Source organism: Carassius auratus, unplaced genomic scaffold, assembly GCF_003368295.1.
Source record: "Carassius auratus strain Wakin unplaced genomic scaffold, ASM336829v1 scaf_tig00024908, whole genome shotgun sequence".
Lineage (NCBI taxonomy): Eukaryota > Metazoa > Chordata > Actinopteri > Cypriniformes > Cyprinidae > Carassius > Carassius auratus.
The window spans coordinates 5,001-23,288 of record NW_020525381.1 but is presented as its reverse complement, the minus strand read 5'-3'; the positions used below and the strand labels follow the sequence as shown (position 1 = coordinate 23,288).

General features: G+C 32.6%; 1 pseudogene; it reads left to right on the top strand.

Annotated features, from left to right (window-relative positions):
- The first annotated feature begins 968 nt into the window (after positions 1-968).
- LOC113078254 (neogenin-like) overlaps positions 969-18,288 on the top strand; it is a 21,639-nt pseudogene continuing 4,319 nt past the window's right edge.

Genomic DNA, 18,288 nt, shown 5'->3' with positions numbered 1-18,288 from the left:
AATAATTTTTTTTAATTCTGTTTTTTTATTTTTTCTGTTGTTTTATTCTAAATTAGTTTTTCTATTTGTTCTTTTCTGTTTCTGTTTCTTTTCCAATCAATTTAAGTCTATTCTGTTATTTTCTCTCTTTGCTGTTTTATTCTATTCTGTTTTTATCTATTTTATTATATTCTATTGTCTTATAATCTTTTCTTTTCTATAATAATCTTTTCTTTTATTCTGTTCTATTCTGTTCTGTTCTATTATAACCTATTCTATTCTTTTGGTTTTAATTCTATTCTATTATAACCTATTCTTTAGTTTTATTCTTTTCTATTCGCTATTCTATTTTAATCTATTCTATCTTTAGTTTTTATATATTCTTCAAGCGTATTCTATTCTTTTCTGTTGTACTCTATACAGCGTACAGCGAATAGCCGCTTCTCTTCAGTTTTGCGGGAATCATTCTTCCTGGAGCTGATTAGCTATTCCCGCAGGATTCTGAGTGTTAACATTGTGTTGTTTGTTGATGTTGACCTTAAAGAAAGACTCATCCCCAGAAATGACACACACAAACAAACGCATATACAGTATGGCGATGCTTTTTCTGTAATTCTTTAGCTAATTTGCGTCTACGACACATTTCGTAGAATGTGCTATTTTTAACTACTTCAGAATGAAGTCGTCAGTGGTGGTTTTAATTGCCAGGGACAGATGTGAAACTGTAATTAACTTGTGCGTACTGATATGAATGTTAATGATGGTTAATGCTTCCCCTCAGTGTTCGTAACATGTCGTTGGCTGCATGTTTAGCCTGGTGTTCAGCCTCCATCTCCTGCTCGGTCTCATAGTAGATTTGCTGTTTCCTTTTGATTTTGATGTCATTGTGGTTGTCTTTTCATTTACGCCAATTATTTTACGTTCTTTTTTTTTCTTTTTCTCGCCCTCCCTCTCCTCCCTGAACTGTGTATCTATAATTTACCCCCCTTGTTACCCCCTTGTTGGCCCTCTCGTCACAATCACCCCCCCAACGTACTCAAGACGTTGCCCTTCCTTCTGCTGTCCCTTCACTGACTGATGCCACTACTGACCATGTAGCGTCCAGCCCGGCCGAGCGCAGCGGCCCGACGCCCTCCGCCCCGCGTGATGTCGTGGCATCTCTGGTGTCCACGCCGATTCATCAAGCTGACATGGCGACTTCCTGCCGAGCCGCACGGGGAGAACATCACCTACTCTGTGTTCTACAGTCTGGAAGGCACTAACAGGTTAAAGACGCTGACAGATGTGCATGTGTTTGCTGTTTAACGTGGGCATGCATCGTTTTAAAGAACGGTGTATGCTGCCTCTGCAGGATGCTAAAGGAACAGCAACAGGAAATGCAAACTGTAACACTGGTGCTAATGTTTAGAAATAGCATAATAGTACACTACACTTACTGATTCTCCATCAAACATTTAGGATTTGGGAGGAAGGTGTCTGGGGTCAAATTGTAAGAATTGGTCATTGAAGAATACATTGATTGACCACTAATCTGAATATTTGGGTGAATGCATCATCTACAGTGTTTATGGATCTGAGTATACAGTATATTCTGGGGATTTTCAGTATAAAAAAAAAAACGTAAAATACACTGTTAAACTACTAGATTTAACAATTTAAGCAACTTAATCGTGGTGTGGAGGTCACGTCATCCTATATTTCCCATCTGATGTCCAGGGTTGTTGATTAAAATTATTAAAAACATTCAAGTTTAATGAATGTATGAGTGTTAGATTAAAAATGTGAAACTAAATAAAAATTATAAACTTTGCCTGAGCGACTAACTGAAATAAGTTTGAAACGAATAAACGCATAAACTGAAATAAAAATGAATTAAATGTAAATAGTCATATTTAGAAATGAATAGATTATAAATGTCTGCCTTGGCAACATTTCTAAAACATAATGTTAAGTATATTTTTGGAAATAAATATGAATTAAAACTTAAATGAAACTTAAATAGTAAAAAAAAAAAGAATGGAAAACTATTTAGTTATATATTATATTTAATTAATATTAAATTCAATTATTAATAAAAATGAAAAAAGCATGTAAAATCTTTAAAAATTAAACTAAAATTCAAATAAAAACAAAAAAAGCTAATTCAAAATATAGATTCTTAGCTGTTAAAAAAAAAATTTACACTACTGAAATAAACAGTTTTTTTTAACATCTTTTTTTGTTTATTTTAAGACAGATTTGATCCAATTTAATTAGCTAGCTTTGAACAATTATTATTATTATTATTATTATTATTATTATTATTATTTAAAGTTTATTTGACAGGGACAGCGCACAATTTAGACAATGCACCAGAGTTAGCTAACAGCTAATTTGCATCTGTTGTCCCTGGGCAGGTAGACAAAACTAAAAATTAAACAACAAATATTATAAAAATCAAGCTATAAATGTATCAGCTTGCTTAATAAGATTGTCTTCAGAATACCTCCTGTAGAAGGCGCTTTAATGCTGATAAACGCACTTTATATATATATATATATATATATATAAAGTGCGTTTATCAGCAGTTTATCAGCGTGTTATGTTATGAATTACGTTCTGATGCATTCTGGGGCACAAATTTGAGTTCGGAAAATCTGCGTTCACATTGCCTCACTAGCATGTGAACCTAATTTTTATGCCTAAAATCATACATCAGACACTTTTGCGCTATTATGATTTCATATTGCGGTTGTTTTGCTCGTAGGGAGCGTGTGGAGAACACCAGCGGACCGGGAGAGATGCAGGTCACCATCCAGAACCTCGTCCCCGACACCAAGTACACCTTTCGGGTGGTCGCGTCCAACACTAACGGCCCGGGAGAGAGCTCCACCCCACTTACAGTGGCCACCCAGCTGGAGGGTAAAACACACACGTACACACACTTCAAGTCCGCCTTTGACCGCTCTGAGGTTTCTCTCTCTTGTGACCACACTGCTCTTGTTTGTGCGTGTCCAAAGCTGCCGGCCGCTTGTTTACCAGACGCTGTTGATCTGGGGACGCTGTGGTTTCTACACACACTGCCTCTTTCTGTCCGAGCTGTGTGAGTGTGGAATTGTAAACATCTGGGTCGGGAAATGTCTGGAAGCATGTGTCAGGAAGATTTTCATGGATACAGGCGACTAGTATTAATGAGACGAGAGCTCAGGGATGCAGGTATGGTCGGAGCTGTCAGGAAAAAGGCAGCCAGTGCTTCTGCGAGCCGATCTTGGCCACGGTCGGGTGAAAACGCCAACTGGCTTGTGCATAGGGCAGATGCAGACAGGAGGAGAAGGAAACTGCATCCCGGTTTGTATCGTATCTGTCATATAGTCAGATCAAGATTGTGCATCTTGCATTCAACAGGCATGCATGCATTTTTGGTGGATCTTCAGAGTTTATGTCCATGCATGCTAATATTGCCTATAATATTGATTCACTAACAACCAGTCAGTTTACATTTTTCATATATATATATTAAAAAATTAAATATATATATATGTACATTTCTTAGAAATTTTCATCGAAATTCCAAATTGAAAATTACTTTAAATAAAATGTTATGATCTAATCAATTTCCAAAGTATTTAATCCATATAAATTACTATGAAGTATCCTGTTTAACTCCAAAAAAAATTAAAATACATGAATGCCATTCAGTAGTTTGGGTAAGTATTTTTATTTTTTAATCAAAAGTGATAGTAAATATATTAAATAATATTAATTAAAATAATTTCTCATTTAAAAAAAAATGCTGTTCTTTTGAGAAAACAAAAATAATTTTAAAAAGTCAATTTCCACAAAAAATATCATGATATTTGAATGATTTCTGAAGGATCGTGAGAATTGAGAAATGATGCTGAAAATTTAGCCTCGCATCACAGGAATAAATTACATTTTAACATATATCACAAGACGAAGCAGTTATTTTGAATAAAAATAATATTTAACTGTTTTTATTGTATTTTTGGTCAAATAATTGAAGCGTTGATGAAGAGAAGAGCCTTGAACTCTCTATCAAGGGAATTATTGCTTTATTAAAACAGCAACTGTTTTATAAACCACTAATATTAAATGAAGTCAAATGTATTAATATAAATAACAATAAAAAAGCAATATTTATAATTATTTAATTAGTTTTAAAGCATCTTTGAATATAGTTAGTTTTATTTAATTTAATATATTATTATTAACATGACTTATTAGTGTAGGATATTTGTAATTGCCATGCAATGTAGCCACATAGTAAAAATGATTCAATACATTACTTTTTAATTATATTCTGTATTAAATCTTTATTTTCAAATAAGATTTCCATCATGCATTAGATATTTATCAGCTTTCTAATAAAACTTAGAGTAAGGACTATTTTATGTATTTATATGTTGTGATAAAGGTTTTTTTTTTGTTATCAAGACAATTTTATAATCATTTTTTTCTTGCTACAGACGAATGTACTTGGAGTTTGTGGATTGGGATTCATCCTACTAGCGGTTTTGTTTTCTGCACTTCCCGTTTAACTCATATGGACAATACGAATTAAAGCAGCACAGTTTTCTTTTGTTTAGGTCTTTCTAGGTCAAAACTCCTCGGTTTCCTTTGCATCCCACACGTGGACCACAATGCATTTCGCTCGTTTCGAGTGTGGAAATATCCTCAGCGGGATACACACGCTGCTTTCTCGCCAGAATAGTCTTCTTTTACCATCTGATATTGTCATTTTTTAAAGTATCCAGCTGCGGTGGGTTGAAACGTGTCGTCTTTTGTCACTACACGCCGTTGAAGTTTGCAAAAGCGCAAGAAATAAGTGTCAAACGAAAGAAAAAAGAGGCTTCAAGGAGAACCGTGCGCAGTGGAAGACGCTGAAGAAATGACTTCAGTGGCCCTTTGTGTTTTTAAATCTACTTAAAGCTGAAGCACAGACAAACACGCCTTCGTTTCTCCCGCTTCACTTTCACCTCCTGCTCCTGAAACTTTATCAAAAGCCAGAGATCCACTGTAGGGTTCTTGTATTCACGCAGGATTTGTCTCTGTGCTTTATTTCTCAGTCCAGGTCCCGGGTCCGGCTCCGAATCTGCAGGTGGTCTCTGTCAGCACTGCCTCGGTCACACTGAGCTGGGACAGACCCAGCACTGGGAACGGTGAGATCCAGACCTACAGACTCTTCTACAGCGAGAAGGGACACGACTCGGAGCAGGTGAGGACGGAGGAAACATGTAGAAAGCTTCATTATCAAATCACAGCCATAAGCTCCCAGACTAACACAGACGCTGGCATCGTTTCTGCATTATTTGATTCAGTAATACCATGAAAGTATCCCGACAGATATGATTATACCATGTTTCTAATACATTTTATACAATTATGTAATTAATCGTATATATCATTTTTTGAACACTTACTATTATAATGATATTTACAGATGTTTTTAGACATTTACTGTGGTGATACTCTGTTTTCTGTTATTAGTTTTTTGTATGTTTACTATTAAAATACTGTGTTTTTACATATATTTTTACACACTTAACTGTGGTACTACCATCAGTATCATGTACATCTGTTGTGATCATGCTTGTAACACCATGCATATAATACAGTGTTTTTATATATAATTAAAACATGGTATTAAATTAGTTTTTGGTAAATTTTCTTTTATAATATCATACCTTTTTACATATATTTTTGTACATTTACAATGGAAATATTGTCATATATATATATATATATACATATACAGTACAGACCAAAAGTTACGAAACATTACTATTTTTTATGTTTTTGAAAGAAGTTTCTTCTGCTCATCATTTATTTTAAACTGCCTGCATTTATTTGAGCAAAAATAAAGAAAAAACAGTAATATTGTGAAATATTATTACAACTTAAAATAATAGTTTTTAAATGTATTATACATTAAATGATCATTTATTTCTGTGATGCAAAGCTGAATTTTTTGGATCATTATCACATGATCCTTTAGAAATCATTCTAATATGAGGATTCATTATCAAAGTTGGAAACAGTTTTGCTGCTTAATATTGTTTCAGAACATGTGATTCTTTTTTAGGATACTTTGATCAATAAAAAGTAAAAAAAAAAAAATATATATATATAAATTGATAAATTGATAAAAAGTGATAGTAAAGAAAATATATTATTAGAATTTTTTATTTATTTTGAATAAATGTGATTCTTTTTAACCCTTTATTGATCAAATATATGAGACAGCAGAACTGTTTCCATCACTCATAATAAATCAGAATATTAGAATGATTTCTAAATGATCATGTGATCTACTGATGTTACATGTGACACTGAAGACTGGAGGAATGATGCTGGAAATTCAGCTGCGCATCACAGGAATATATTATTTTTTTAAGTATATTCAAATAGAAAACTATTATTTTAAGTTGTAATAATATTTCACAATATTACTGTTTTTTTCTGTATTTTTGATCAAATAAATGCAGGCTTGATGAGCAGAAGAATCTTCTTTTCAAAAACATTAAAAATAGTAATGTTTCCAAACTTTTGGTCTGTACTGTATATATATATAATTTTTTTTTCATGGTAAAACCATTTTTTACATTTATTTTGTGCATGTGTTGTGATCATGCCCTGTTTTGAGCATTCGTTTTTTGCACATTTACTATTGTACTACCATTTTTATTTTTTTCCCAATATAGTTTTACATATTTATTTTTCTAATACAATGGATTTCCTTCCATTTTTTTTTTTTTTTTTTTTTTTTGCAGAATGATTTTATCCTATTTTTTTATGTAGTTTTTTGGACATTCACTATTATAATTCAACATTTTAAATATATATTCTGTTTTCATTTACTATGATCTTACCCTGTAAAACCATGTTTTTGACATGTATGATGTTGTGCATCATATGATAGTAATACCACACTGGATTAGCATGCATATGCTACGATATATGAATAGCATAGTATAAAACAAAGTCCCCTGGTATTACTTATCATGATAGCACCACAGCATTATTATGTAAAGATGTTAGACAACCATATAAGGAGTCAGTTACAAAGAAGTCTTAAAGAGACAGTAGCAGAAACAGACAGAGAGTCGAAAACTCTGCGCTTGTTTTTATGTTGACTAAATGTGAGAGTAAAAGCAGAGCAGGTTAGTAACTGATGTTCGTGTGTTTTCTGCAGGACATGGACGTCACGGGTCTGTCCTACACCATGACGGGGCTCAAGAAGTTTACAGAGTACAGTTTCAGGGTTGTGGCGTATAACAAACACGGCCCCGGCGTCTCCACTGAGGACGTTGTGGTCCGAACGCTGTCTGACGGTGAGCTTCATGAAGTCTGACGCTTAGACGTGTTACTCTGAACATCCTGGCTTGATTTTCTCTCTCTGCACTTAAAAGTGTCTGTGTTTAGATGAAGATTTGACGTTCACTGTGATTTGATCTTAGTATTCATGAGTATGTTTCTGTGTCAGTGCTGTCACAAGACTCGTGTTAGTGACATGCTAACATGATCGCTTTAGCACAGTAATTAGCATACAGGAAGGAAGATGTTTTTCATTGGTTCAGGAAAGCGGTTGGGTTTTTTATGGCTGTGAAAGGACAGAAAACAAGTGCATCTGTGTTTTCTCAGCTGTGAACAAAATATAATATTTTTAATTCATCTGATTGAGCAGCTCCCCACACTATTCGTCAAACCACTCATAAAAAAAAAATAATAATAATGTTAGAAATTGCAATGCTCAAAGTGATGGTTGAATATAGTTCATTCAAGGCTTGAAAAGATCTTGAAATGTGTTTATTTATATTACTTAATTATGCATTTATTTATTTACCTAATGTTTAAGTATTTATACTTTTATTGATAAATATATAATAATTATTATAATTTTATTAAATTGTTTCATTAGTATTTTTAAATGATTAAGATTTATTTGATTAATTATCTGAATATTGCTCTTCTCTGCAGACCATTTCTACAGAAGTGAGAATAAAATGTATCAAAAAAATTATTTATTGAATACATCTTAAATTAAATAAACTAAAACAATTTATTATAATTAATTATAATAAAGTATTTTTTTCTTTTATATAAATACAAATATTTATTTATAGTATTTTATTTATTTAAATAAAATATTTAAACATTTTAATTAGCCATGTTATACTTTGATATGCATATAGTAAACTTAAAAAACAATATATATTATTATTATTATTATTATTTACTTTTCAGCATTGGATTAATAATATGTTGATATATTCTCTCGTTTTCTTTTCAATTAATCAGTGTAACAAAATGTTATTTATTTATTTATTTATGTGATACTCTAATATGCATAATAATAAATATTGCTTAATATGGGCAGTTTTTTTAGTTAAAATATTTTTTTAAATAGAGATTTTTCGCAATTGTACAAATTATCCTTATACCAGAAATACAAAATGTTTGCTCACCATTAAAAAAAATTTGTACGTTTTTTTTTTTACCGCTGCGTTCAAAGTCACGTGAAATAAATTTGGTGAAGAGCTAACTTCATACCTTAGTAAGAAGCAATAAAGTTAATTTGTAGGCAAAATGAGGGCAACATAATTACGCTTACAGTGAGACTATGTAATAATCACACACACTCAGTCCGCGGCAGAACACACACAAGTGTAAATAATATAATGAAGTGTTTTATTAAAGCGAGCCGTTGACGCTAGCACGCGCACAAACACACACTTCTGTCTCGTAATCCTCCAGTGCTCATCTGAAAGAACAAACAGAGAAACGTCCGTCACGAGTCTTCAAATGCGTGTCTCGGTGGATGAAGCAATAATTTGAGTGTTCTCAGTAATAAACCTGTTGTGTGTTTCAGTGCCGAGCGCCCCGCCGCAGAACCTCACTCTGGAGGTCCTGAACTCAACGGTAAGATCCTCTTTCATTAGTCCAGAGCTCTGCTGATGAGTGAAACCACGATAGCACATTTCACATTGATTTCAAACCAGTCGTCAAGTCACAGATCCTCAAAGTAGCTTTATATAGTGTGACGATAATGCAATAGGACTAGTAAACACTCAACTTCAGTCCAAAGGCATTGGATTCAGAGATTCAGTCGCCATTCAGTTCAGTTCCAAACAAGGAGCTTTTAGAATACGGAACATGGAATAATTAGAATATGGAAGAAATTGTGCTTCTTTGTTATAAAAAATGACAGCACACTGCAAACCCTGAATCTTAATGGTCCCAAAAGTAGCTAGTCGACCACTTTTTTTCAAATTCTTCTAATCTTGGGGTGATTTGACTCGGACGTGTTCTTGACAGTTCTTACGAGGTTCATCTAATCAGTTACATTTTGGCCACGAAAGGGTTTCTGTAAGAAGTTACTGTTAAATGTGATAATTACTCATCAGTCGCTTCCTAAAGCAGAAGTGAATGGTTCGTTATCAGAACTGAGAGCGTGTGTGCTTTCATGTGCATGCTTCCCACCGTCAGAACTGTTTCCTGTTTCATGGAGCATGCTTGGGTTTTTTCTTCATTCATTATTGCGTAGCCTGAAGGCTTTGCTCCTCTCAGCTGTGGTTGTGTAATGAAGCATTGGCTCTGACAGCTCTCTGGCTGACGCACTCTTTACAGATGACACCTGAAGAACTGCAGACCTCCAGACGTTTATATGATGCGCTCCGCTGCTTAATTAAAACTTTTGAGACTCCACTCTTTCGCTGAAATGGCTTTGCTCCGTCTCTAAGCTGGCTGTGTGTCCTGTTTTACGCCCCAGAGCATCATGGTCCGGTGGCAGCCGCCTCCTCCTGGTACCCTGAACGGAGAGCTGACGGGGTATAAGTTACGCTACAGGAAAGGACTCAGGAGAGCAGACGCAGTAGAGATCTCAACCACACAGCTCTATCAGCTCATCGACGGTAAGACAAACCCTCAAAAAACCCTAAAAAAGTGTAGTTTTTATTCCTAGTTGAATTTTGTGCTTTTGAATTTTTATTTAGGTTTATTAAAAATATTTCTTTATGGATTTATTTTTTTATTTTTTTATTATTTTGTTTTATTTTATTTTTTTTATTATTTATTTTTTTGTTTATTTTTTTTTGTTTTGTTTTGTTTTATTTATTTTTTTATTATTTTTTTTTGTTTTTTTTTATTTTGTTTTGTTTTGTTTTCCAGTGCAACATTACTCATTTTTAATTTGTTTCCATTTATATATTTATAATTTATTTCAGCTTTTAGAGTTTTTTTTAATGCTTTTGTCTTTTTTTTTTTCTTTTTTTTCTTTCTGTATAGCTTTATACATGTTAGAACTGCAGATTATTTTTATTTCTGTTAACATTTCTAATTTAACACTTAATTTTAGATTTACATTTTTTTTATCTGATATTCATATTTTATTTTATTTCATCATTTATTTGTTGTTGTTGTTTTATACAACGTTATTTTATTGTAAATGTGTTATTTTTGTTATTATTTTATTATTTCTTAATAGATTTTTTATTTATTTTTTATTTTTAGCTAATAGCTGATTTTACTGCAACATAAACATATTTGTATTTCAGTTAGTTGCCAAGACACCATTTCTAGTTTTCATTCAAGATTTTAATTTAAGATTTTAATTTCTTTCAATATTTATATATTATTTAAGCTTTATTTAGTGATTTGGCATTTTTATTATTTTTTATATTTCTGTATATTTCTGCACTCATGTGCTTTTGTATATGTTATAATTTTTATTATATTTCCATGTATATTTTAAATGACGGTTGTGGTTTTAAAAACATTTTTTTACTTAATTTAAAAAAGAAAATTCATCTAATATTTTTATTCCAACATCTAAAAAAGCACAGTTTTTAATTGCTTTAGTTATTGATAACAGCATTTCTACAGAATAAAATAATTAATGGTGACAAAAAAACATCAGACTTATTAGAACAGATTCAAGTCATATCTAGCACATCTTTTGACTCAAACCACTTTTGATAAATTGATAAAAACCCATTTGTGCTCAATAAATGTAAAAAATTAAAAAAGCACTATTCATAAGTCTTCAGAATAGTGTTTAGGTCGCTGCGTGGAGAGATCTGCCGCGTATGCAACACACAGTTTGCGTGGGATGCTGACACAGATGCTGGTTCTGTATCTTCAGGTCTGGAGAAGGGAAAGGTTTACACCGTGAGAGTTTCGGCCTCCACCGTGAACGGGACGGGACCCACGACCGAGTGGATCGCAGCCGAAACCTTCGAGAACGACCTGGACGGTAAACAAACACAGCTTCCTGTCCGGATGTGAAGAACGGATCAAACGCTAGACTTCATCAATACTGAACGAGCCGCTGCATTATTCACCCGTCTGCTAAACGCTCTGGCAATCCTGGGAAAATGGCATTTGTTTAATGCACTTCTACTGTTACATGAAAAGCCTTTGAATTATTTGGAGTAATGTGTCCGTTTAAAGACTCTGAATGCCAAAACTTTACACTGGTGCATGGCTACTGAGTCTGTTACAGTAAATTCAATTGATTTGAGGCTTGAGAGAGCGCTGATGTGATTACTGGTGACATGGGGCTCAGATAATAGTGTCCAGAAAGATCCACCTTCACACACTGCTAGCATAAGAGAATGGATATAAGGAGCGTTTTGGGTCATGCACTTAACCCCAAAATCAATGAGAACAAATATCACTTTAAATAGTTTTTAATTAAGTTGCATGGTAAAATATTAAATATTTTCAGGCAGTTATGGCATTTCTTTTTTTGGGGCGTTCAATAATTAATTAATTAATTTATTTAGTCGAGATTATTCTGAGAACATTCATTTCACCACAAAATAAACAGGAAGGTTACAGTCAATTATAATTTGTATGAAAATATTAAGTGCACAATGAAGATGAAAATAATAATAAATTATATTTTTCATTTAAAAAAATATATTTTAGGGCATTTTTAAAACAAATGTAGGACATAACTTGTTTAGATGGCCCTAAAAATGGCCATATATATTTCATTCGATTTTCTTCTAATATTTATATTTTATTTCAGCTTTATTTAGTGATTTGCCATTTTTATAATTTTTTTTATATTTCTATATAGCTTCAATACATTCCAGTTTTAAGCACTCTTAGAAATGCAACTAATTTTAATTAGTTGCAAAGGCCAAATTTATTTTCCTCTTAAAACATTTATATTTCCCATGTAATATTTATATTTTAGTTAATTTCAGATTTATTTATTCATTCGTATGTGCTTTTATTTAAATGCACTTAATAATTTGTATGAAAATATTAAGTGCATTTTGAGGACCAGTATTTGGGCCTTTATTTTTACGAGCATTTTTTGCTTTGTGTCGAGAACATCCTGGGTCATTCATTTCAACCCAAAATGAAGAAGAAAATAATAATCAATTATATTTTTCATTAAATTTATATTTTAGAGCATTTTTAAAACAAATTTAGGTCATAACTCACTGTTTAGATAGCCCTAAAAATGGCCATATATATATATATATGTCAATTTTTAGCCCCATTTTATAAGTTAAGCACAATTACACATAATTGCCCATAATTTTGTTACTGTAATTGGAAAAATATTGATTGATCATTTAATTGCAGTTGTTTTTATTATGACTCGGCCAGTAATTGAAAGCCATATTTCTGTTTTGAAGGAAGTTGCAGGTTTGTTGCGTGTTTTTCCCTTCGTCCTCTTTAAAGAGCAGCAGGAACAAACAGACACAGAGGCATTTCTGCTGATTTAGACCGCTAAGTTGGATTAATAGCTCGTTTTTTCAGAGGCAATTGGACGTATGGAAGGACCCCGACACTGTGTGTGTGTGTGTGTGTGTGTCTTTGGGCTCATCTCCATCTGCTCAAATGGGAAGAGCTGTGTGACAGCCAGACCCAAGCATCTCTCTCTGTCTCTCTCCAGCGCTAATGCTTCTGCTTCATCCGCTCCTGCTTGAATTAGCCCCACAAATAGACCAGTGTTTGAAATAATGAGTCAATCTAATGACTCTAAATCCAAAAGGTTTTGTCTGAAATTAGCGGCGTTGCCTTCTAAATGAGAGCAGGCATTAGCACTGGCCCCTAAGATGAATTTAAATTGCGTTTTGCTAATAAAGCGAAGCTGTCCGTGGATCCGTTTACACAAGTTGTGCTTTTAAGCTTGGCTAAAACAAATATGAATGCATTTCTCTGCTCTCACGATACACTAATGAATGAATTTGTGCTTAAAAGCTGCTGTTTAGTCCTGACCTGAGCTCCAGTGCTGTAAACATGCATTTGATGCTTTATTTTGAGACTGTTTTCTGACTCTCCTCTCATTGACTGATGTCATCTCAGTCTCTACACTATCAAGACAATTTACTCCATACTTCACCTTTCACTCTTAAGTGTTATTAGTGGTTTTAAATATATTAAAATACAAATATCTGAATACATATGAAAGTTAAATAGTTTTTAGAATATATATATATATATATATATATATATATATATATATATATATATATATATATACTTTTATATATATATATATATACTTTTATATATTATTATTTTTATTTTATTATTATTATTCAATTATTTTATGTAAGTATTTGTGTGTGTGTGTGTGTGTGTGGATAAGAATAAGTTTAATAAGTTAAAATCTAAATAACATAATATGTTTATTTTCATTTATTTATGTAATTATTATAATATGTATGTGTTTATATGTGTGTGTGTGTATGTGTATATTAAAAAAAAAAAAAAAAATTGCTTTATATTCTCACATTCCCACTCGATTATATATTTTTTTCTTTAATTTATTTTAAATTATTGTTTATTTACTTATTTATATTATAAATGTAATTTATAATTTATATTTTATAAATTTTAGAATATGTATAATTGTCATGAAAATAAATGCCAAAATACAAATAATCATAATGGTCCTTTTTTTTTTTTTTTTTTACCAATTATAATTCACTTTTAACCCTTTCGAGTCGATTAACGCATATATGCGTTTTGAGTCATTTTCTCCTGATAACCCCGAAAAGAACTTAAATTACACTCTCAGTTTTAATCGTACAGATAAGAGCAATACATCAGTCGAATCTGTAAAGGGTCTAGTTTTTTTGGGATACAGACATAATAACAAAAAACCTTTGTGCACTTATTAAATAAAGATAACAAACAAGGTGTGCTGTCTGCGCTGATCGTCATGTACAAACACATCTTTAAAATGAAGTGTAACTCTGTGAATACTCAACGAAGAGACATGAGAAAGATATCTATAGAAAGCCTGGAATGTCTACTTTAAAACTAAACAAGTGCTGCCGAAAACAGATATTCTGTGGTAAAGTAATCCATATGAAAACAACGCAATGTCTGTTTGTCTCCCTTCGTTAATGTGACCACGCCCCCGCGCTGAACGCGCTATTCAGATTCAAACTGAAGCGCGCGGCTTGAATACACACACACAGAAGAAAAAGCAGCGAGACTGTTCAAGTTTTTTATTTTACTGTTTGCTCATCCAATAATTGAAAGCCATTTTTCTGCATTGAAGGAAACTTTTGGTTTGTTTCCAAGATTATCATTTTCTTAGTTTGTGTAGTGTCTAATTCAATTTTTTATATCAAATTTTATATAATATAGAAAAACCCAATGTAAATGGTGAAAGTTGAGCAAGTTGTGTCTTGTGTGTGTCCCAGAGTCTCAGGTTCCAGGAGTGCCCAGTTCTCTTCATGTTCGTCCGCTGGTGAACCGAATCGTGGTGAGCTGGACTCCTCCAGAGAACCAGGAGATTTTAGTGCGCGGTTATAAGATCGGATACGGGATCGGCAGTCCTCATGCGCACACGGTCACTCTGGATTACAAGCAGCGCTTCTACAGCATCGATGACCTCGGTGGGTGCCACGCCACAAACACACGAGCGTGAGCTGTGTTTACAGACGCTTTTACACTTTATACTCATGTTTTCAACTCCAGATCCCAGTTCCCATTACGTCATCACCCTCAAGGCGTTCAACAACATGGGCGAAGGCGTTCCCATCTACAACAGCGCCACCACCAGACCTCAGTCCGGTAAGACTGCGCCACAGTTTGAGTCCTCAGTTAAACAAAAGCAGTCTGAAGTCTCGGGTATATTTGTAGAAATAGCCAAAAATACATTGCATGGGTCAAAATTAGCGATTTTTATTTTATGCCAAAAATCATTAGGATATTAAGTGAAGATATTTTGTTAATTTTCTACAGTAAATATATCAAAATGCTAATTTTTTATTAGTAAAATGCATTGCTAAGAATTCATTTGCACAAATTTAAAGATGAGTTTCTCAATGTTTCGATTTTTTGCACGCTCAGATTCCAGATTTTCGAATAGTTGTATCTCGGCCAAATATTGTCTGATCCTAACAAACCACACATCAATGGAAAGCTTATTTATTCAGTTTAAATGTGCATGAATCGTAATTTCAGAAATATGACCCTTCTGACTGGTTTTGTGCTCCTGGGTCACTTATAACACGCGTAACTGTGTCTCTCTCATATCTAGCATCAGACATGTTTGCGTTCTTGCTCTAGAAAGCAAGCGTGGTGTAGAAGTCAGTCTGCCGTATTTTTGTAGTGAAGAGAAGCGTGTGTTAAATGTGAGGCATCCGTCTGCCCCCCTCTGTTCTGGGACTGCAGGTGTCACGTCTCTCTTTCATTAGCTTGACGTCAGATGTCTCAGACAGACCCCCTGCCGTCCTGTCAGCTCCAGATCCGCCTCAGATCCCACTCTTCCCAGCCTTCACACAACTTTTCTCCAGTTTCCCGAGCTAGAGCACAAAATGACCCAGAAATGAGTTGTTTGCTGCAATCATTTCTGGCTGGTTTCTGCTGAATCAGTGGAGATTTTCACTGAAGAATCAATAGCAATTCCAGGTGTATCTTAATTAAGTGTTCAGAGCTTTATTGATCAGTAACACACTGTTAATTACAGGAGCATTTGGATTTGCCCTCTAACATTAGCAAAAAACACTGGAATAGGACTGATAATTATTATTATAGTTTTAAAACTATTATTATTATCATTACTATCATTAAATACTATTATAAATAGTGCTATTTTTTCCATTAATAGTATTATTGCAATAGTCATTTATATATATATATATATATATATATATATATATATATATAATTTTTTTATTTTATTTTTTCATGTTTTTTATATTTTTATAAATCAAATAACGTTAAAACACTGAATAATAATAATAATTAATATTATTATTATTATTATTATTATTAAATATGGATACAATAATTACTTTTTTATTATAAGTATTATTTTTATAAATACAACTTTTTTTCTCTTTTACAGTAAAATATTATTATTGCAATAGTGTTGTATTTTTATATATTTTTTGTATTTTTGTAAATCAAATAAAAAAGTACAAATATTTAGAATTTATTATTATTATTGAACAATGTTATAATATTTATTTTTAAATACTGTTATACATTTTTATTTTTTATTCATTTAGAGTATAGTATTATTGAGAGTGCCTCTTGTTTTGTTTTTCTTTTCTTTTAATATTGTTATATGTTGAATATTAATAATAGTTATTATTAATAATGCATCACTGTGTTCTTGATTTTGGTCTTTTTACAGTCTGAGAAATGAGTTGGTGCAGATACTGAGTTTAAATTGTATTAAACTTGTATTATTTCTTCTTTAAGTCTTTAAATGCAGCAACATAATCCACAACTTATTATAGAAAATGTCCATTTGAGACCAACTATTTTTGCATATATACTGTTTTAAGTTAAATATGGAGCTTTTTAATTCTAATAATATCTCTCTTTCTCTTTTTCATTCATTTTTCCTCTCACTTGTCCACATTAATCCATTTTATGTTTTCTGACCCTGATCAACCCTTGCATATATTTAAAACCCATGTGATTTTTTTTTGTTTTGTTTTGTTCTTCATTTATCACGCTGCTGTCAGACCCCATAGACCCTGATATTAATTTTTATGAACTCTTTAATAACCCATACACCCCAGCACCCGACCCCACACCCATGTTGCCCCCGGTGGGCGTTCAGGCCACCGTCCTCAGCCAGGACACCGTCAAAGTCAGCTGGGCCGACAACTCGCTCGCCAAGAACCAGAGATCACCGACTCCAGATATTACACCATCCGCTGGAAGACCAACATCCCCGGCCAACACCAAATACAAGGTATCCACCGTCTCTTCAGAGTGATACATGTGACCCGGAGCACTAAAGCAGTCTGAAGTCTCTGGGGTATGTTTGTAAGCAATAGCCAAAAAATACATTGCATGGGTCAAAATTATGCATTTTTCTTATAAGCTAAAAATCATTAGGATATTAAATAAAGATCATGTTCCAATGAAGATAAATTTAGATAATTTTGATTAAGTAATATGCATTGCTTAGAACTCATTTGAACAACTTCAAAAGATGATTTTTTCAACATTTAGATTTTTTTGCACGCTTAGATTCCAGATTTTCAAATAGTTATCCAAATATTATCCGATCATACCAAAACCACACATCAATGGAAATGTATTAAGTGTTCAAAAACACTTTATTTCATAATTTTAAACAGATATTCTGAAGAGGACTGTAGAAATCATATAAATTGTATTTGCTTGAAATAAAATTAAATATTAATCAAAGTAAAAATGTAACTCATTTCAACGTGTAGTTTTTATTTAATTTGCTAAAATAACTAAACTTAAAATTATGTTAAATAAAATAAATGTATAGACCATTAAAAAAAAATACAAAAACACAAGAAAAAATTACTAAAAATTAAAAACAAAAATAATTCAAAAACTGTCAAAAGCTCAAAGACACTTAAATAAACTGTTCTGAAGAGAAGTATGTTTTGTTTTATACAGTTTAGTTTATTTCCCGCGCTTGGAGCGCCCTCTAGTGTCATCACTCAGAATACATTAACACCCGCTTGGACTGGAATACTAGCGTACTGCTTACTGCACACTACAAACTATAGATTTGTTTAATAATCATATGTGACCCTGGAGCGTAAAACCAGAGATAGAGGTTTATACATCATCTGAAAGCTGAATGAGTAATATTTCCTTTGATGTATGGTTTGTTAGGAGGATAATATTTGGCCGAGATACAACTATTTGAAAATCTGGAATCTGAGGTTGCACAAAATAAAATTGCCTTAAAAGTTGTCCAAATGATGTTTATAGCAATGCATATTACTAATAAAAAATGAAGTTTTGAATATTTATGGTAGGAAATTTGCACAATATCTTCATGGAACATGATTTTTACTTAATATCCTAATGATTTTTGGCATA